Below are 22359 nucleotides of genomic sequence, written 5' to 3'. Positions count from 1 at the left end.
AATTCAGAAAGTTATTGCATTTAGCTTACAGGCTTCACTAGAAAGAAACTTTTGTGATATTACCCAAATAAATATATGTGATTTAGGGTAAGTTCTTTAATAGCATCACACATGGATTTTAAAGTGCTCTATTTCAAAAAACCTGCTTGCATGTAAAGATGATGTATTGTGAGAAACAGTTGGATGGTTCCAAGATTGGTTCTAGTCATGAAAATGATGCTACATTTTGTTAATTTCTATTAGGATTGCCCTGATCTAAAAAATTATTGCTTGTTCTTGGGAAAAATGTAAATGTGTGTTCTCTTGTAAACATTTGTTTATAGGAGAATGTGTTATGCTAAAAAAGAAGTGATTAGCAAATTTGATTATAGCCTCTTCTACTTTGGAGCATAGGCAGTGACAAAGAAGTAGAACACTTGGGCTCAGCTGCTGCCTGAGTAATACCACATGTGGGGTAAAAAGGACCAATGAGCCCAGACTTTGGGCTGAGAGTTCTCCATCCGTAGCCTCTCCAATCTCTGCCATGTTAATGCACACGGGCTACCTGTATGCTTTCATTCCCAGCAAAGCCAGCACTTGTGACGTTGAAGGGTTGGTCCAAGTGTCTGGAATCCAATTTGCCTACACCTGGGCGTATCTATTTATTTAAGTTCTCCTAGATACAGACCTTAATCAATGGTTAATGGACGCAGGGATATAATAAGCTAGCTACCTTGCCCCATGATGGGGATAACTCTGAGGAAATAGCTATACTGTTGCCAAAGCTCCCCTGTAGAATGGAACCAGTGACCAGGAGTAGAATTTTGCTTGATAACCTTGCTGGCCTCCTCTCTTTACACATTTCCTAATAAATCACTTTAACGCAAATCCTCGTCTCAGGGTCTGTTTCTAGGGAAATCCATCAGCCTGCACACCTGAATTAAACGGATACTACCCCTGCAGCAGGAAATGAGGTGGGCTTCCTTCTTTATAGTGGTTGCTGTCCAGATCTATCTTTCAGGACACAGGCACTCATTTTCCCAGCTGCTGGGAACACTGGCAGTTCACATCCTTCTCTGTGAATTGCCATTAGGCAAAGGATGGCCCTCATGGCATGGCTGTTCACTATGGGAGTTCAAGGCCAGGCCCCCTTGTGTCCATTTGGGACAACTTCCAAGTGCTGTCCCAATTCCAGAGCTTCCGGGGCATCAGGCAAAAACTGTTTCTCTTTGTTGTAACCCAATTTCTTCTTCCACCTAGCCCTGCTTGTTTCAGTCCCCATAGGTATTCTGAAGGGCATTCTTCCATAAAACTCTTGCTAGTAAATCTCTATCTCAGAATCTATCTCCTGGGGAAACTGACCCAAGATATTCTTTAACCTAGAGAGGGAAGGGTGGGTGACCTGAACTCTGACGTTTAGAGATATCTGAAAACAAAGACCCAGGGAAGTGGCTTGCCCAAGTCCACATAGTTTCTAAGGATTGACAGAATATCTGACTCAAACCACCCAGGTAAGAATCTGGATACCTTTCCATTTGCACTAAAACACCCAAAGTGTAGGGCTATATTTTATTGTTGAAGGTCAACAGTTACTTGTTTTTATTTTCATTATTTATTTTAATAGGATATGAAAATACTTTATTTACTTGTTTTTATTTTCTTCTCATGAAAACAAATACTAGGTACCCATTCTTCAGGATGATGGCCCACATTAACCGTTTCTTTACCAAGTACCCTTTCTTTGTACTCTCACCAAGATTAAAATAAGAGTTTTCTAGAAGCCAATACTCAGAAAAACATTAAGCAAGAGCAAGACTGTGTGCTCTTAGGATAAGTTTCTATATGTTGGAAGAAAGTTTCCATCCTGTACTAATGATAACATTTTCCTTTGGAACAGATGCCCAAGAGAATAGCAGCTTAATGGGAGAACTTTCATTAACTGCCCAGACAAGTTTCTGTCAACTACAATGAATAACAAAACATGTATATGGATCTGAACACTGCACACACGCACACATATACGCACACATACTGGACCGTCTTACATTGGGCTCTGTCAACCTGTGAGCAAACAGGACTACACAAAAATGTTCATTAAATTATCTACTGTGCCTAGCTGTGCTGTGGCTGCAGAAAATGAATAGGATTATGCCTGGTGTTTTGCCAGATATGACCTAGTATTAATGAAAAGAAAGACATAATCTCATCTGCTGTGAAGCTTTAAAAGAAAATAAATTCTGAAGAAAATATTCTTGATAACATTGAAAATTAAGCCGGCAACATTTTATTGAATTTATTCAATGCATTTCATTAGTATTGTCAAGATGGGAAAGTAAGGAGTAAAAGGGAAAAATGAAATGTGGGAATATAGATTGACTGGCTAGAGTGAGAGAGTGAGACTGATAAATGGGACATGTCTGTTATTGATTGGTATCCCCAATTTAACTGGTTTTCTGACCTACTGTGGATATTCTTCTCCCTTGAGTTTATGTACAAAGAGGTAATAATAGTGTTCCACAGCTATCCAGTAGAACTTTTCTGTATCTTCCATGTCCAATATGATAGTTGCTAGCCACATGGAGCTTATCAGGTACTTGGAATGTGTATTAGTGCATGGGTGCTTGGGTGGCTCAGTTGGTTGAGCATTTGACTCTTGCTTTGGGCTCAGGTCATGGTCCCAGGGTCGTGAGATAGAGTCCCATGTGAGGCTCCAGATTGAGGGTGGAGCCTGCTTAAGATTCTCTTTCTCTCTCCCTCTGCCCCTCTCCCCCGCTTGCACTCTCTCTCTATCTTTCTGTAAAACAAAATAATAAATAAATAAAAAGAAATGTGTACTAGTGCAACAGTAGAACTGAATGTTAATTTTATTTTTAAGGTTTGTTTATTGATTTATTTTGAGAGAGAGAGAGCTTGCAAACAAGCAAGGGAGGGGCAGATATAGAGGGAGAGAGAAAATCCCAAGCAGGATCCATGCTGTCAGCACAGAGCCCTTCATGGGGCTTGATCTCAGGAACCACGAGATCATGACCTGAGCCGAAATCTAGACTTGGACACTTAACCAACTGAGCCACCTAGATGGCCCCCTGAGTGTTAATTGTAGTTAATTAAAATTTAAATGTAAGTAGCTATGTGTGGCAGTGGCTACTGCATTGGACAGTGCAGCCTACAATTATATAATGCAGTGAAAATTTTATTTATTAACATTTATCATCAGGATTCCTTTTAGGTATAAAAATGGTTTTCTTTGCAATGACCTGTGCTAAGCCTGTTTGGGATATGTATTCCACTTTATATGTATTAGCTTATTTAACTCCCAGCAAAGACAGTAACTAGTATTATCCCCATTGCAGAGGCAAGGAGTCTGAGGTTCAGAGAGATTAAGTAACCTGCCAAGAGTCACATAATAAGTAGATAATAATAATAAGTAGTCACATAATAAGTAAAGATCCAAAGACATGGCTGTCAGCAGGTGGGCAGATGCTGCAGTCTCACAGGAGAAGGATGAGCTGCTTGGCATGAATTAAGGGAAGGTCTGAAAAGAGGGTGAGAAGAGTGAGAAAGATGGAGAGATTCTGGGACTCTATGGGATGAAAAGCTCATGAGGCTGCAGGGAACAAGCTAGAACTGTGTTATAAATACAGTAGCCACTAGCCACATATGGCTATTTACATACAAATATATTAAAATTAAATAAATCCCAAATTCAATTTCTCAGCCATACTGGCCACATTTCAAGTGCTCCAAAGCCACATGTGGCTAATAATGACTGTATAAATGGTGCAGAAGTAGGGCATTTCCATCATCATAGAAAGTTCTATTGGACAGGGCTGAGTCACATAGTTCAGGATGGCTGGATCTATTGACCAGCAAGGTGGTTTTCACTGATATAAGGTGTGTCTTTCATCTTTCCCCCAAACAAACAGCAAAGCTCACGAGTTTCATAAATGCTCCGTAGAAGTAAATGTAAATTGGAGAAAGGGCTGCATTTCTTGCTTAGGGCAGTAGGACGTGATATATGGGGTATGATTCAAAAGCAAGAGGCTGGAGTCCAAGGTGGTCACTTAAAGTTGTAAAAAGTATTCTTGGGGCAGGAACGGGGTCTTGAACTGCCATAAACTATGGAATTAGGGGAGTGACATGGTGGTTTGAACTAATTTTCACTAAGATTTGTGGATTCTGTGACTCTCGTCCCTCTAGCTCACAATATTCCTAGGACCATTCTTACAGTGAGAGAAAGGGAATTACATTCTACTCTGTTCTTGAGCTCATAGTCTTTAAAATACTTGTCAAGTTTTCTTGAAAGCCACAATTTGTGGTAAGTTTGTATTTATCCATCCTGTTACTGATTTTAAGCCACCACACAGGTGGCATTCCCGGCTTTAATTAATAGTGGTTAGCAGTCTAAGTGCAAAACAGTGTTTTAAGCATTTTACATGTATTAAACTCATTTGTTTTTATTTAAAAACTTTTTAAGTTTATTTACTTATTTTGAGAGAGACAGAGAGGGTGAGTGGAGGAGGGGTAGAGAGAGAGAGGGAGAGAGAGAGAGAGATAATCCCATTCAGGCTCCACACTGTCAGCACAGAGCCTGATGCAGGGCTCGAACCATGGGATCCTGACCTGAGCTAAAATCAAGAGTCAGATGCTTAACTGACTGAGCCACCCAGGTGTCCCTGTATCAAACTCATTTCATCCTCAGAGAAACTGAGTGAGAGAGTTGCTGTTTTCCCCATTGTAGAGGCAATGAATCCAAAGCACAAGAGATTAGGTAACTTGCCATGGGTCCCACAGTGAGAGAGGCAGGCTTTGAATGAATTTTTCTCCAGACGCCAATAAATGCTTCTTACATTTCAATAGGCAGGTAATCGAGAGTCTTAGGGTTTATTGGCTTGGCTCCTGAACTCCACCTTGTGTGTTGCCTTCATGGAGACTTCATTGTAAGAAGAGTCAGCTCTGCGGGTGAATTTAAGACATTAATTTATGTGCCTGTCATCTCTGGGAGGGTGGAATTAGAGAGCTGAAGAACACCAGGGAATCCTGAACACTTTGGAACTCTGAAGGTGCCAATCTCTACCCTTTGGGTGGAAAATAAAAGTGTCTCTGACCAACTGTGCACCTGTCTGAATGTTCACTGAACACCTGGTTGGCATCATTTCACTAGCCAGTTAGAGGAGGACAAGGAGTAAGGATATAAGCAATCTATAATGAATGACATATTATAGCCCTGTACAATGGTAGTGCTAGGATGGACTTTAGGGGTCATCTGGTCCAGACATTCTCAATGGCTGGGCTGTAGACATTCAGAATCATTCCAAAAGACTTTTAAGTATGCAGAAGCCAGGTCCTACCCCTGGAGAATCTGGTTCCATAGATCAGTGGTAGGATCTGGACATCTGTACTTTAAGGAGATGCCCATGAAGAAGAAATTCATTGGTCACATTTGGAGAATGTTAGAGAAACAATTCATTATTTTAAAATCTGCCAAATAAAAGGGGAAAATCATGCACTCCTCCTGCTTTTCATTTGCCAATGCTAACAGAAAATTAATAGCTATTTAGGGAAATTTTCCCTTTACAGAAGACTGCAGCTAGTAAGTAAAGAAAGGATGTTAAAATAACATCATTTTGGAGTGCCTGGGTGGGTCAGTTCATTAAGGGTCTGACTTTGGCTCAGGTCATGATCTCATGGTTCATGGGTTCGAGCCCTTCATCAGGCTCTGTGCTGACAGCTCAGGGGCCTGGAGCCTGCTTCAGATTCTGTGTCTCCCTCTCTCTCTCCCCCTCCCCGGCTCATGCTGTGTCTCCCTCTGTCTCTCTCTCAAAAAAAAAATGTTAAAAAATTTTTTTAAATATCATCATTCTGTAACTCCTAATGAATCGATGGATCTAGGCAATGATCATCAGTAGCTGTAAATAACACAAAAAGGGCCTGCAGATGAGGGCACACAACATCACATGTAAAGTGTTCTCACCAACAACTTAAGTTGGAATCTAATCAAGTTTCCATATCTCACTTTCAATGTACAGGAAATATAGGGGACAAAGGAACGTGCTAAGTGACACCACTAGGATTCAATAATCAAAATTCAGACTGGTCAAATAATCCAGTTTCTTCGTCAAATATATTAAAAGGGGGAAAAAAGATAGAGGGGAAACCCAAGGAGACCGAAGAGACAAATCAATCAATTGAAACTGGATCTTGTTAGGCTCTTAATTTGATCCCATATTTAAAAGTACATATTGTTAATTTAGTTAGGTGTGATAATTATATTACAGATATGTTTTTAGAGTTCCTGTAATATTTATGGATGAAATGAATGTGAATATTTATGAATAAAATTTAAAAAAAGATTTACTTTAAAATATTTCAGAGACGGGAGGTAGGTAAAGAGTTATATGAAACAAGATTAGTCCTAAGCTGACAACTGTTGAAGCTAGGCGATGAACACTGAGAAGTCACTCTACTCTTCTTGCAAGTTGTATATGATTGAAATTGCCAAAGAAGTTGAAAATAACAATTGTGTCCAAAAATGCAAAGGCTGTGGTGTATCTCAGGGATCAGCAAACTACAGCTTTCAGGTTAAATTCAGTCTGCTGTCTGTTTTTTGTTAATAAAATTTTATTAGAACACAACAAACCACACCTATTTATTTGCATCTTGTCTACAGCTGCTTTCAGGCTACGATGGCAGAGCTAAGTAGTTGTTGCAGAAACTGTGTGGCCCATAAAGGCTAAAATATTTGCCATCTGTCCCTTTACAGAAAATGTTTGCCAACTCCTAACTTAGAAGTTGTAAACTGTAACAAGAATTAAGTACTAATTTTTTGTTTGGTTATTATTGTACATACTATTTTTTATGTGCGTTTTTCTCATTTTTTTCAGCTTTTTGAATAATGTTAAACAATATCATCATTTTGTAACTCCTAAGGAGTCAATGTTTGTAGGCAATGCTATCAATAGCAATAGAACTTGGTCATCAATGAATAATGCATAAGAATATCGATGTAATGTGAAAGACTATGAATGATAAATGGTTTAAGCTACTGTCCTAAAAAAATATATCATAGGTGATTCCAATAACTAGACCAAGTTGAGAACATTAACCTCCTTCCTCTTCATTATTGATGTGAGAAAACAGTTAGGTCATGGAACAGATACCAAAAGAAGGCACCCCCTCAGAGACCCAGACATGTTTCATCATGTAGGTTCTTTCTGTCCTCTCACAGTGTATTAGAGTGTTTTAAAACAAAACAAAACAAACCAAACAGTGTATGAATACTAGCAAGATGTGCTTTGCATCAGTTTTTTTCTATCTCAGTTCTAGTAGTTCCTACAGACCATATTGGTCAGTACAATATGGTGTCCTGCAGCATCATTAGCTGCCAAGTGGAGAGAGAAAGAAAGGCAGTTAATGTAATCACTGTCCTTACAGTAATGGTCCATATATTATCTGTCTAATCTTCTAAAGAATTGGGTGGTGCAGAGGGTGGAGTTTTGTAATATTCCAAACACTAGCTTTTCTGAAGGACAATTACGTTGCTGACTGAGGTAGTGGTTTGAAATTGAGAAGTGGGAGGGGAATGGTTGGAAAAAACACTTCAAGGAAACTAGGGTTCTCACAAGCCTAAGGGAGGTAAGGCTGGAGGAGCAGAAAGGCTTGAGGCTGAAAGATGTAGTTTGAGCCCTGGCTTTTCCCTTATGACAAGGTGACTTCGGAAAAGCCACCTAACCTTTGTGAATTTCAGTTGCCTCTGATGTAGCAGGCTAAACTTCACAAGGTCGTTGTGAAGATTGAGTGGAGTAATGTATCTGAAAGAATTTTGCAAACTCTATGACGCTAGGTAAATATAAAGGGTCATTACTTAGGCTCATTCATTCCGTCAATGAACTAGAGCCATCTCTGATAGTTGCCAAGTTCAGCAATGTTAAAAGAAGCACTTGGCTTTCTTGCAGATGGATGATTAACGCTGAATCTAAGCTGTTGCACTTTCTTCATCCGTAGCTAGACAATCCATATTGTCTTTTTAGACCAAATAGCTTATTTTCCCTTTATTGTCTTATCCCTAGGAGGGGAGCCAGATGTGTCATGGAGAAGAAACACAGAATGAAAGGAGAAGCAGGAATTCAGGCTGCCATATACTTTTTAAAGCAAGCAACATTGCTCTCTAATTTGGCAGAGAGAAGGTAAAAGAAATACAAAGTAATGTGTAATAGAAAATAGAACTGAGAAGGGAGGAGTCAGGAATGCAGAGAAGGTAGACATGCTTTCAGATACACTTGGTTTGGGGTCACCCATAGCATGACATTCCAAAGTCAAACACGGTTTCTTGGTCTTGTGCATAGCTCTGGCGTCCTCCCAGCCTATTTACTCCTCTTGGTTCTAAACAGTACCTGACAAAGTGCTATGCACATAGCAAGAACTCAATAAATATTTGTGGAATGAATAGTCCTTCCATTAAGGCTGAAAATTGAGAGTTGGCTACACATATTTCTTTCTTTCTGTAAAAGGACTTTGATTGCTCAGAGGAGGACTGAGCCATTAAAAGAACATTGAGAATTTAGTCCAGGTTTGAGGTGATTAATTATCACCCTGTTTTCTCTGGCTTGGCTAGATACCATAACTACTTGGAAATGTTCTGTACAGCTAGCATACAGCTAGAAGCCACTGACAGTCTAGGAAACTACTATTGTCTAAACATTTTGTGGAGATGTATTTTTGACCCTCTGTTAGCTGAATTCTTGCTCTTGTATTCAGTCTAATTGCTACTCAAAGCAGAATATTTTTAACTGGTGCATCCTTTCTACCTTGCCCACTTCTAAATACATGAGTAAAAGTGTTTGCTGCTTAAAACAGAGTAAGAGATTCCTCCAGAAGGTCATGTTGCACTAAGAGTCCCTGATGCCTTAGATATTGAATAATACTATAGATATTAAATAATATTATAGCTATTGAAAAAATGTGTATATTTTTATACAATATACTGACCAAGTCATAAGGATATAATATACAACATGGTAACCATAGTTAATAATACTGTATTTGAAAGTTGCTAAGAAAGTAGATCTTAAAATTTCTCATCACAAGAAAAAAAATCTTATAACTATGGTGATGGATGTTAACTAGACTTATTGTGGTGATCATTTCCCATAAACATGAATATTGAATCATTATTTTGTATACCTGAAACTATCATAATGTTATATGCCAGTTATACTTCAATAAAAAATGATTTGACAGGGTTGTAAATTGAATATGCAAAAAAAAAAAAAAAATACTGAGCAGGATAGTATTAGTTTCTGAAGTTTAACGCAGGTGACCCAGACAGTAATGGCTCTTTTTGAGAAATTTATTGCTTAGGTCTTGCCTTAAGTCAGGTTGGTTAGAATCGGAGCCTGGGATGGGATTCTTGTTTGAATGATTTACTGGGGAAGCGTTCCCAGAACAGCAGTGCAGAAGCAGGAGAGAGTAAGGAAAGGAGCTAAGCAATGATGTGGTCTTAGCTGGAGACTGGCTTCAGCCTAATCCCTGTGGGGCCTTGACACCACGCACTACATCGCTCCTTTTATTTTTATTTTTTTAATGTTTTTATTTATTTTTGAGACAGAGAGAGACAGAGCATGAGCAGGGGAGGGGCAGAGAGAGAGGGAGACATAGAGTCCGAAGCAGGCTCCAGGCTCCGAGCTGTCAGCACAGAGGCCGACGCAGGGCCCCAACCCACAGACTGCAAGATCATGACCTGAGCCGAAGTTGGATGCTCAACCGACTGAGCCAACCAGGCGCCCCTATGCTGCATGGAATTTCTTACTTGAATACAGTTGGTAACAATTATTTCAGTACATGTGTGTGTGGAGGGATGTTGGAGAGAATGGGATAGGATTGTAAGTATAATGACGTAGATTTGGTAGATTTTTCTATGGCTAAATAGAGAATATGTATTATATATACATAATATAATATAATATAATATAATATAATATAAATACATATATAACTAAATTTATATATATCTATAAATAGAAAATATGTATTATATATATGTATATATATACACAGATAGTAAATGTATAGCTAAATAGAGAATGTATATATTCTATGGGGATATATATTTCCCATAGAGTGTCATTTCATACCCATTTCACTACTAGCACTAAAATGGAAATAGCATTTGTTACCTAAATTGGGTTATGGGAGAAGTAGACTAAATTGATACAACATTTTACAATTGTAATGTGATGAAATTTGTCAAAATTACTCATTATCTCTTCCCTTCTTACCTTTTTCTAATTTGTAAAAATAAGTCAATAATTTATGCTATCTCTAAAAGTGTTTATTTTTTTAAAACGTTTTATTCTTTCACTGATTATTTTTTATTTGACAATTTTTTATTTGACAAGAGCCAAAGTTGGACGCTTAACCGACTGAGCCACCCAGGCGCTCCCCCTACAATTCTTTTTTTTGACATATGTGCACAGGAAGCTACGAGAAAGCTATATGAAACAAGCAAAGATCATTAAATATGTATACTATAATCCAAAATACTATATATCCATGGGAAAAACAGGCATATGGGAAAAGACAGGCATATACCTGGACCCTGATATGTTTCCATATGAGAACTATAAAAAAAACCTGAAGGATGGGGAGGAACGAAGTTGGGAGACTCCAGAAGGCAAGCTGGGGTGTATAAAATGTTTCCAAGTGTCCCAGCATAAAGGTAGCTTAGAAAATGTCAGATGGCAGATTTTGTTAAGAGTAAGCAGAATGATGAGAGAGAACCTTAGGGAATTAGCAAAGTGCCAGGATCAAATGGGAGTGTCAAGAAAGCTGGAAGCCAAGAGCCTCAGGGAGACTCCAGAGGTAGGAAAGTGTTGAGAAACCTTGAAGGGAATGGAATTTAAGCCACATTTGGGAGAAAGCCCCTGCAGACACTGCACAATGGCTTGTAATTTACAACCTAACCAGAATCCTCATTGCTTGCTTGAAAAATAACAACCCTTTCCCAGAATGGGAGCCTTGACTCAGCTCGTGCCCTGGGCCCTCACCAAGAGCAGTCCTTCAAGACGGCTGCTTCTGCAGGTCACAAATGCCATCTCAGAGGTGATCTTTGCTCTCTGGTCTCTACTGCATGGAGAGACCCTTTGAAAGGTTGACTCACGTTGAGTCACAGTCTATCCCTCTCCAGCTCCTCACTGCTACTGCCGAGGAAAAGTAATCGGAATTTTGTGTTCTGAGGTTAAAAAGGAGGAAAACTGTCATGCAGCCTGGGCTCCCTGAGGACTCCAGGGGCTTCTGAAGACCTAAAAACAGGTGGCAGGACCTTGAAGGGGCAGAGTGAAGAGAAGGCAGCCACAGCACAGCTGGGCCTCCTGAGCCTGGCCTGACCAATGATGGGGTGGGTCTGCACAGCAGACAGTGGGCCACAGGGGTGGTCTCCAGGCACAGGTGCACTGCCAGGGCAGCATGAGACATGATCTCCTAGGAGATGTGCAGAAAATGTCAGAGCTCCTGGGGTTTTTTATCTAACATTAAACTTTAGTAATAATGAATATGCATATTGACACTGGTGCCTTTGGTGTATATGAGATGGTGCGTGTTACATACAGTCTTTGAGGCATCTTCAGGCAAAGGTAGGAGCTCCACTATGCGTGTGTGTGCATAAGGGGGGAGGTGGGTGTTGACCTTGGCACTTGCACTTATTTAAGTGTTTCAGAGCACTGTAATTGATGTGTTGTAGGTTGCTCGTGCCATATTAATTGCACTGATGAATTATTATCCCTACTTGAACTAACCCTTGCAAGATGAACAAGGGGATTAGGTAGATTCCTACAAAGAGACTGAAGGCTAAAGTAAACGCAAACATAAGCAAACAGCAAGAGACCAGATCTGATGTCACTTTTATGCTTCATCAGTCACCAAAGAGGTAAAAATGATGTTGATCTGACTAGATATGACCAAGTTAGCCAAAATAAGTTGTCATTCGCAAGATGACTTTATGACATAGATATACATCTATCTTCATGAACAATGTCCTTACCTTTTGTGAATATGGAGCATGAAGATATATGTTTTTAAGAATGGGCTGCCCTTGGTGGAACAGTCAGGCTGAACAGGACAATAAGGAGTTGGCTTTATTTTTCTGTAAACATCGTTCTTAACCATGACTGTCTTAGTCCATTCAGGCTGCTATAACAAAATACCACACCAATGGGCTTATCGAAAAAATCAGAAATTTATTTCTCACAGTTCTGGAGCCTGGGAAGTCTGAGATCATGGGGCCTGTATGGTTGCCTTCTCTGATAAGGACCCTCTTCCTGGTTCATAGCTGGCGCCTTCTCAGTGTGTCTTCACAGGTGGAAGGGGCTAGGGAGCTCTGTGGGGTCTCTTTTATGAGAGCACTCCACCCTCATGACCTACTCACCTCCCATAGGCCCCATTTTGTAATACTTCACATTGGACATCAGGATTTCAACATATGAATTTGGAGGGGGGGGACATAGCAATGGCATATCCCTCCTCTCTCACTGTTGAACAAGATATTGGGTTAATTCCATTCTAGTTACTTTCCAGCTATGCAAAAAGTCTCATGTAGGTAATTATAACTCATTTTCAGGTGTTAGAAGACTCAGTTCAGGCTAATACCCAAACAACACTCTCACATCCAGGGGACCAATGGTGTCAGAAGAGTCCCTCCCTCTTTGTCAACTTCTCTCAGTTAAAAGGAAAAACTGGTGCTGCTATTGTTCTATCTTGATTAACACTGTCTGGCTCTTTCATGGGACATTTTTGTGTTGTTTGGAATGTACTCCTGTGGGGAGTGGTGGGGGTGATACATTCTACTACTGACTCCTTGGTCCAGCGCCCTCAGCTCTTACCTTTGGCAGTCTATGCCCTAGACCCTAACTGCTCAGGTTCCTTCTCTCCATGGGCTGCTCTCTTGGGCAGGTCCCATCACGATGGCTTGAATATGCATCCATGTGTCCATGGGGAGCACCCACACCTTTGCCATCCAAATGGTCCAGCGTGCTTTACTTACTGTTCTCCTCTCACCTTCTACGGCTGATGGCTCTATCTAGCCTCTTGCTTTCTGTCATCACTAGCTGGTAAGTGGATCACCCTTTCCGTGTTCACCCTTTCCTTCATCCAGTCAATCCCCAAGTTATTCTGATTTTACTTCCTAAATATTTCTCGAATGGATTTTTTTCCCTCTCTTTCCTTGCTGCCATTTTTGTAGTTCAATCTATTATCTATTTTTCTTTCTAACTTATCTTGTCCTCTTAATTTTTTTTAATGTTTATTTATTTTTGACAGAGAGAGAGAGAGACAGAGCATGAGTGGGGGAGGGGCAGAGAGAGATGGAGACACAGAATCCGAAACAGGCTCCAGGATCTGAGCTGTCAGCACAGAGCCTGACACGGGGCTCGAACTCACAGACCGTGAGATCATGACCTGAGCTGAAGTCGGACGCTCAACCGACTGAGCCACCCAGGCGCCCCATATCTTGTCCTCTTAAAACCTACCCTCCACACAACTGCCAGAATGATCTATTGAAAATGAAAATTGGATCATATTGCTACCCTGTATCATGAATGTTGGTATTTCTTCCTGGACATTGCCTACAGGATCAATTCCAAGTTTAACTTCTACATGATCTGGCTCCTGTTGGGCTCTCTGGTCACCATGTGTACCTGATATGTTTCATCCTAGCTGCCTTGATTTTTGCTGTCCTTCTGTCAGAAATGTTTTCTAGGGGCGCCTGGGTGGCGCAGTCGGTTAAGCGTCCGACTTCAGCCAGGTCACGATCTCGCGGTCCGTGAGTTCGAGCCCCGCGTCGGGCTCTGGGCTGATGGCTCAGAGCCTGGAGCCTGTTTCCGATTCTGTGTCTCCCTCTCTCTCTGCCCCTCCCCCGTTCATGCTCTGTCTCTCTCTGTCCCAAAAAATAAATAAACGTTGAAAAAAAAATTAAAAAAAAAAAAAAAAGAAATGTTTTCTAGCCACCATTCTGTCTTCCCCACAACTGACTCATTAGTTAAGACTCAGCTTACTTTAGGGGCATCTGGGTGGCTCAGTTGGTGAAGCGTCCAACTTCTGCTCAGGTCATGATCTCACGGTTCATGGATTTGAACCTCACATCGGGCTCTGTGCTGACAGCTCAGAGTGTGCTTCAGATTCCGTTTCCCTCTCTCTCTCTCTGCCCCTCCTCTGCTCATGCCCTCTTTCTCTCAAAAATAAATAAACATTAAAAACATTAAAAAAAAAAGACTCAGCTTGCTTTAAAGTTTATTTATTGAGAGAGAGAGAGAGAGAGAGAGAGAGAGAGAGAGAAAGTGAGTGAGGGAAGGGCAGAGAGAGAGAGGGAGAGTGATAATCCCAAGCCAGCTCCTGGCTGTCAATGCAGAGCCCGATGCCGGGCTCTGTCTCACAAACCATGAGATCATGACCTGAGCAGAAATCAGATGTCTCACCGAGTGAACCACCCAGGCACTCCAAGACTCAGCTCACTTGAAACTCCACCAGGGAATTTTCCCCGAGACCTCATTTCTACCTGCACTCCCGCTGCCGCTGAGCTGGGTTAGGAGCTTCTCTTCATCCCTCTTTAAGCTCTTCTGTCACTGTCAGTTCTATTACTACACTTGCTGTACATGTTCCATTATGTGCATGTCTGTTTCCCCCATTAGACTGAGCACCTGGGAGGAAGAACAAGGTCATTTTGACTTGAGGCTTGCCTCGTGCTGGTGCGTGATAGGCACTACAGAAATATTTGCTGAAGGAATAAATGAAGAAATGGAAGAATAAAAAAAGGCTTTAGGATAACAGCGGGAGACCAGGTTGGAAAAGATGATTCCTCTCCTTCTTTCCTCTATTGTTTCCACCACAGTTCTGAGTCACCACCAAGTGGGCTTTCTCAACAGCAGTAGGGAAGCCATCTGTGCTCCCACCACTGGTCTGTATGTCTTTTTTTCCTACTTAAGAAAATACAAGGCCAGAGTAGATGATCACTACTGTTTACTTGCACCACAAAGCTTCCCTTGCCTCAGGGGATCATGATGGGTTGCCTGGCTTTAGAAAACAAAACAAACAACCGATCTGGTGCTTGTGGGTTTTCTCATGGATTCCAGACATGTGGTGCACAGGGCAGAGTGCGAGTAAGTCATAGAAGGGCATATCTTAGATGCTTCTAGATCTCCAAGGTAGTCTGATGGTCCCAATGCTTCCAAAGCATTGTCATGATGGCAGTTGCCAATAAGAAGGTAGAATCATTATGGGCAGGATGACAGACAGCCGTGAAAATGTAGGACCAGGATGGGTGGAAGACTTAGGAACAGACTATTCAAGATGGTGCCATGTGATGGGCCCCCTCGATAGCAGGCCACAGGAGGTAGAGAAAGGTGGGAACATGGTGGCCCCGGTGGCACATTTTGCCTCTGTCTGTATTTACCTAGTGTCTAGTCCTGAATCTGGGAAATGTCAGATGTCTGCTAAGGGGGGAGGTGACCCAGGACTCTGCACTGTCTAGGATTATTTCAAAAAACAAATAAAACTTGTCCTAAACCATGGCAGTCACTGAAAATAACTTACTCTTGCACACCCGTGGATTTTCTAAATTAAGAGAAATGGTTTTGGCCTTCAGTTCCTGCATATTCCTAAGATCATTGTTATCTAAGCAGGAAGTTTCTCTCCTATAAAACTCTGAAGAAACGCCAACATGCTGTTGCTGTCTGCCCAGCATCCATTTCCTCTTTTTCTGATCAAAGAGCCCCACTTTTTCTTTGGGGGAATCATCCTTCTCTGTAATGAATCCATGTGGGATCTGTCCTCTTTTGTTTCCAGGAGTGGACATGTTGAAGACCCAACTAGGCAATAAGAGGGTGGCATCCCCTGGCCATAGTGACGTGTCTAGGGGAGAGGACAAAAGTCAGACCTAGGAGAAACAGGCTCGGGTCTTATTGTAGAATGATTGTCAGAGAGGATCTTTGTATTAGGTTGGCTAATATGAGAAAATGTAAGCCTAGAAATGCTGGAAGCCACATCTGGGGAAAGCCTGCCTGGCAATGATGCCAAGTCAGAGGAAAGCAGAGCCTAGTGATGGGGAAAATCAGAGTCCTGATAACACTGTGTGTATGCCTAGATCAAGCCAGACCTGTAACCAACATGCTTTGGACTTTTATGTTCCAAAAGCCAACAAATTTCCTTGTTTAATTCAGGCAGTCTTAGTTGGGTTTTCTCTCAGTGTCTCCCCCCAAGTTTATGACATACTAGACCCTGGAATTCTGCTTAGAGTGGATAGAGCCTCTTCTGTTGCTGTCTAGGGCGTACTTCTTACTAATGCCCTCGGGTTCACACAGAGGCATTACAGATGCCCAAACCATGTCAGGAGTTCTTAGGACAGACACTCACCCTATTTACTCTTCTTTTTAGGTAGATATGTAAGGTAAAGAAATATTGATTTGAGACATGATACATATTTTTAAGGCTACTATAACATTTTGAATCCTTTTACGGGGTTGGGGGGCACCTGGGTGGCCCAGTTGGTTAAGCATCCAACTTCAGCTCAGGTGATGATCTCACAGTTAGTGAGATAGAGCCCTACAATGGGCTCTGTGTCGAAGGTACAGAGACTGCTTGGGATTCTCTCTCTCTCTCTCTCTCTCTCTCTCTCTTTCAAAATAAATAAACAAACTTAAAAAAATCTATGAATACTTTCAAAAAGGAAAATAATTTTCCAGTTTTCCCTTACCTTCTATTTCTTTTCTGAGGACATTGATAAGAAAAGCTCTTCTACTTTGAATCTTGGGTTTTCTATTGTCCTTCTGTCCAGCCTATCCCTCTTCCCTGCACTCCACCTGCGGGTCTCCCCACAGCTATGCCTTAGATGGCTTCACCACCCAGGGGCCACACCAGCACCAGCAGCGGCACTTCTGAAAGTGTTCTGATAACATTGTTCTAGCCTTCCATTTCCCCTCCTTTCCTACTTGCATTGAACTCGGCTCTGTCCTCATTTATCCCACAAATGTTTATTGAGCTCCTACCAAGTGACAAGCACAGTTTTTGGCACTTCAGATACATTAGTGAACAAAATTCAGATTCCTGTTCTCAGAGAGCTTACATTTTGGTGTGTATGGTGGGGGGGGGTGGGGAGGAGGTAGATAGATAAGAAATAATAAATATTACAAGCAGGTAAATTATACAGTCATAGAAGGGTCATGAGGAAAAAATGAAAAAAAAAAAGAAGAAAGAGTAAGGGGATCAGGGTTCCTGGGGGTGAGGGTGGTTGCAGGGTTAAAGAGGCCACACTGAGAAGGTGGGATGTGAGTGAAGACATGGAAGGAAGGCTTAGCGGTTAGATTTGGGGGAGGAGCTTCCAAGGAAAGGGAAGAGCCGGTTCCAAGTCCCCATGCAACAGCGTGCCCAGCAGTGTTCATGGAATGGCAGAATGTCTCCCTGGGATGGAGACACGACAGGAGACATGTGTAGGAGGCAAGGCAAGGTGAGCAGTGGGAGGGGAGGTAATGAGATCTGTATCACGGGGGACTTGGGTTTTTACTTTGAGTAAAGGAGGACTTACTGGAAGGTTTCGATAGGAAGAGACGTGATCTGACTCAGATTTTAGAAAGATTACTCTGGCTACAGAGTTGAAAATAAGCTTCAGAGGAGCAAGGGTGGAGCACCGAGTATGTAATCAACGCAGAGATGATGACAGTGGCAGGAGAGGTAGAGACAAGTGGCTGGGTTTATTTCAAAGATGAAGCCATCAGGATTTGCTGACAGATCTGATGGGGCACTTGTGAGAGCAGCAGGGGAAGATACTTGCCTTCAGCCTTTGTGAGGATAGAGTTGCCATCACCTGGGAAGGAGAAAACTGAAGGGGAAGCACCTCTGAGGGGATAGCAACAATTCGATTGAGGACAGCTGAGGACGAAGTTAGTGATGTTGGATAGGGAGTCGAGTACTGGGTTTCAGGAGGTATTAGAAAGGTGAACTTGGGAGTTGTTACCATCTAGATGGTACTTAAAACCTTACTGTGAACTCTAGGTCTTTCTTATCAAGCAATCCTCCTATTACCTTCCTGGTCTGACTTGCAGTGAGAGTTGAGAGCCTGACACATTGGGAAAAAAATATGGGTTTTAGAGTGGGACAGATCTAGATCAGGATACTAGTGATGCTGCCTTACTAGTCATGTGACCTTGGGCAAGTCCCTTATCTCTCTCACTTGCAATTTACTTCTCTGAAAAATTGAATGATAAAACCCACTTTCTAGGATAGTTGAAACTCATGAAATTAACTAATGCCTGTGAAACTCCTGGCACATAGTGTGTACTCAAGAATTAAGTTCCCACCCCACTCTTTTTTTTTTTTTTTTTTTTTTTTTTAATCTAGTATGGATGCTTACCAATGATTGCAGCTCTGCTCTTATTTCCCTGGACTAGCTCTACCCAAAGTGTGGTCAATGATAGAAGCATCAACATCTCCTCGAAGCTTGGTAGAAATGCAGCTTCTCAAACCCCATCATCCCAGCCTACTGAATCAAAATTCCGGAGTGGGTCCTAGCAATCTGTGTTTGAACAAGTCCTCCAGGCGATTCTGGAAAATGCTAGAATTTGAGAACCACAGTTTTAGTGTCTACCCTTTCACAAGCTTCCATGTGACCCCCGAGTACACCCGTCTGTCTCTGCTCATGGTCCTGCTGTTGTCAGAAAAAGTTATATTGACCAAGTTAAATAGCTTTACTACACATTCTTTCTATTGATCCGTTAGCCCTGACCTCTCAGTTGAGTCCAGACTCATACTTCCAATTTTCTCCACATTAAATAAAACTGTTCTGGAAGATACCCAAACTCAAGGGGCAAGATCCCTGCCACTCAAAAAACAAATAAAAAACAAACAAACAAGAAAACAAAAAAACAACTGAAAACCAAAAACTGGCTATAAGACAAATAACCCCAACTTCCCTCTCTTCTTCTAGGTTCCTTATTTTAATACTAGAGAAAGTTATTTGTTGAATGCTCCCTATACGTACCATAACGCGTGTGTTTCATTGAGTTCTCCCTAAAACTCCATAAAGTAGGACTAATGTGAGGTCCCACTTAGCAGACAAGGAATTTGAGGATTAAGGAAATTAAATAGTTGACTCACGGGTACACAGGTTGTGCCAATGAGGGGCACCAGAAGGGGATTTTGAGGCTGAAGAAGGGACTTGTTCTTTCCTACTCTGCTTAGAATTACTTCCTATGATTTATGGACAGCAACAGGGCTTCCCCTTCATGCAGAAAGAGAGTGGGCTTTCTTGAGTGTGTGTGTGTGTGTGTATGTGTGTCCCAGTCTAAGAAGACTGAATTAAGCAATCTCATCGCAGGGAATCGGGTACTAATCAAAAAACTTTCATTCCTGTCTTCAGAATCTCACCAAAGGTCTCTTTTCTCACGCTCTTGAGGAAACTAGGTCACTTTTGCTTCCACAGAGCAATCAATGGAGCTTCACAAATAGGTTGTCTGCCACTTTAGGTTATTGTTAGTTTGTTTCTATACAGTTGACTTTTGGGATATGGAAATGAAGATCTGTTTTCCTCATTACTTGGGAAAATGAGGTTTATTTTTTGATTCCAACTCTTTAAATACATAAAACAAAATTATTTAAGAAACAAGTAGGAGTTTTTGTAAGGAAGGTTATGTGGTAGAATATATTCAGAGACATGTAGGAGAGGATAAGTGTAGCCAAAAAAAAAAAAAAAAAAAAAAAAGCTCTAGTGAATAATAAGAACAGCTGGAGTGTAGACTTTGGTAATTTTTGGTATTATCATTTGCATTTTAAATGGGTGAGCAATAAAACAGCAGCTATCTATATATGTCTCTATCCAGCCTGACTTTCAAGTACACAATTATGATTTCACCCAGAAAGCTGACAAAGTTTTCAAAGCACCATATTGTCCACTTTCTGCCCCTGAGACACATTGTGTTAAAACCAAACAGAGGCTTTGTGAGGCCAATGGCTACAGAAATACCACCATATAAAGCCCTGGGGCTAGAGAACTCACGTTTGAGTCTTCTTTCCTCCACAAAGTTGAGATCTTTGTTGCCTGCCATCGTCGTTTGGGTTCTATAGACTGATGAGAACAGAGCATCCAGGGCATTTGGAAATGGATGATTCTCCTTCTTAGTTGTCAGATTATATTTTTTTCTTTCTTACTGATGCATTAAAAGCTTACTCTCTGGAAAGTAGATGTCCCAAGAGAATATTATCTAATCCTAATTACTCATTGGAGAGATTAAAGTAAGAAAGTGTTCCTTAAAATAGAAGGGGATTTTCACTTTGAGGGCACGAAAGTTTTCCCTTCTTATCCTTAGTCATAGAGGTTGCGCTATCCCTGACATCCTTCTTCCTGTTCTGCTTCCTGACTCATTAAAAAAATACCGGGGAATATACTCCATTTTTTAAAACATTTTCTTCATGCATTTGATTAAAGACTGGTATTTTCTGTTGATAAAAATACTCAGGACTGTAGAAGTCCGGCGTAGATGCATTTAGAGACAGATCCATATGTACAAAGTGATGGTGAAAAGTCTTTTGGCTATTGCTTGTAGGGGAGAATCACCTCAGCAGATTACCTTCACAGCTCACAGCTGTGTGGGCAGAGTTCCACAAACCATTTCTGCCCGGTAGGAATATTGTTACCTACGTTGCCAAGACTTTGTTTACTCTTTTCCCCTTTCTTTTTAAAAAAATGTTTATTTATTTTGGGGTGAGTGCAAGTGGGAAAGGGGCAGAGAGAGGGGGACAGAGGATCTGAAGTGGGCTATGTGCTGACAGGCCCTTCCTATCAGCAGCGAGTCTGATGTGGGGCTCGAACCCACGAACTGTGAGCTCATGACCTGAGCCAAAGTCGGATGCTCAACCAACTGAGCCACCCAGGTGTCCCTCTTTTCCCCTTTCTTATATACTTAGCAAATGTAGTTAGCAGTTTGTTTATTTGTTCCCACATCAGTTTCATGTCCCCAACTAGCTATGCAAGATTTGGGACACCTTTTCTTATCCTTGGACTTCATTTTCTGTTAAAATTATAGGTACATTATCTTTAAAATCTTCATCAGCTCAGAAATTCTATAGTTTCTTATCTATGCTTCTATGTTTTAATGCATTAGACTCTGGTCTTAATTTTTAAACTTATCTTGGTATTTAGCTCTCACTTGAGATAAATGTCACAAGCAGAGATAGGAAGAAATAGTATCTTAGTGTTTTAAGTACAGGTATTAGAAGCTCATGAATTACAATGAACCTTGAGTTACTTGGTGGTGATCTTAACTTTATATCATTTTGCCTCAGATCACTCCTGTACAAAAGGCAGATAGTGTTTGGAGGTCAAAGAAAGAATCCTGGGAGGTGTAATTAAGAATGCTATACAAATAAATAATACAAGGACAGCGGCAACATTTATGATTGACAATGGCGTGAAAACCACTCTTGGAATTGTATTGCCTCTTGTTAAAGGTAAAACATAGTGGGGTGTTTTACTAGAAGTCTGTGTGTGCTTATACTGGGAATCCTGACATAAACTCCATCGTAAATTAAAAGCAAGGAATACTATTTATTCTAGGGGCCTTTGTAAACCCAAATATAGTCATCACTTTGTCTCATTTAAATATTATGTGTCTGGAAAACATTCATATGTCACTCTGTGGGAGCATTGCCATTCAACTCTTCATTGTCTTTAAAACCAGGAGAAATTTCCACTTAAAAAATTATATAGATTAATTGTAAGATTTAAAAGTGAAAAATAATTTTTAGATGAGAAGGAAAATGATCTAATTACTTGACTTTTACTCCTTTATTGCCTTTAAAAAAACCCATTGTTTTCATTGTATAATGATAGACTATTAGAGAATAATTAATATAGTTTAGAAAATTTTATAAACATTAAGACAAGTTGAGACAGTTATTTTGACTAATGTCTGTATCTAATCATAAATTAAAATACTGAGAGGAAATCATATAAACATTAAGACAAGTTGAGACAGTTATTTTGAATGATGTCTACGCTTGATTGTAAATTAAAATACTGAAAAGAAATATAAACATGGGTTCTTTCTTTAACGTAAAACGTTACATAGGCTGCTCGGTGGTCAGGAAAACCACAGGCTTACTGCAAAGTAAGTTGTAGTGATTGTTTCAGGTCAGTGGTTCAGTTTTAAACAATTTGACTCTGTGCTATATGTTTACCAGGCTAGTGTTTAAAAACCTTCATAAATATGTATTCCCGGGATCTATCGCTGTTAGAGAAAGTCTTGTCAACTTTCATGCACTTTTATGACAGATTGTTTTTCTTTTTCACACAAAGGATACATGGCTGACTCAAAGCTCAGAACAGTTCAATAGCAGCTATATGATCCC

This window comes from Leopardus geoffroyi, chromosome C2 (assembly GCF_018350155.1).
Source record: "Leopardus geoffroyi isolate Oge1 chromosome C2, O.geoffroyi_Oge1_pat1.0, whole genome shotgun sequence".
In the NCBI taxonomy this organism is placed as follows: domain Eukaryota; kingdom Metazoa; phylum Chordata; class Mammalia; order Carnivora; family Felidae; genus Leopardus; species Leopardus geoffroyi.
Note: the sequence above shows the minus strand (reverse complement) of the source record.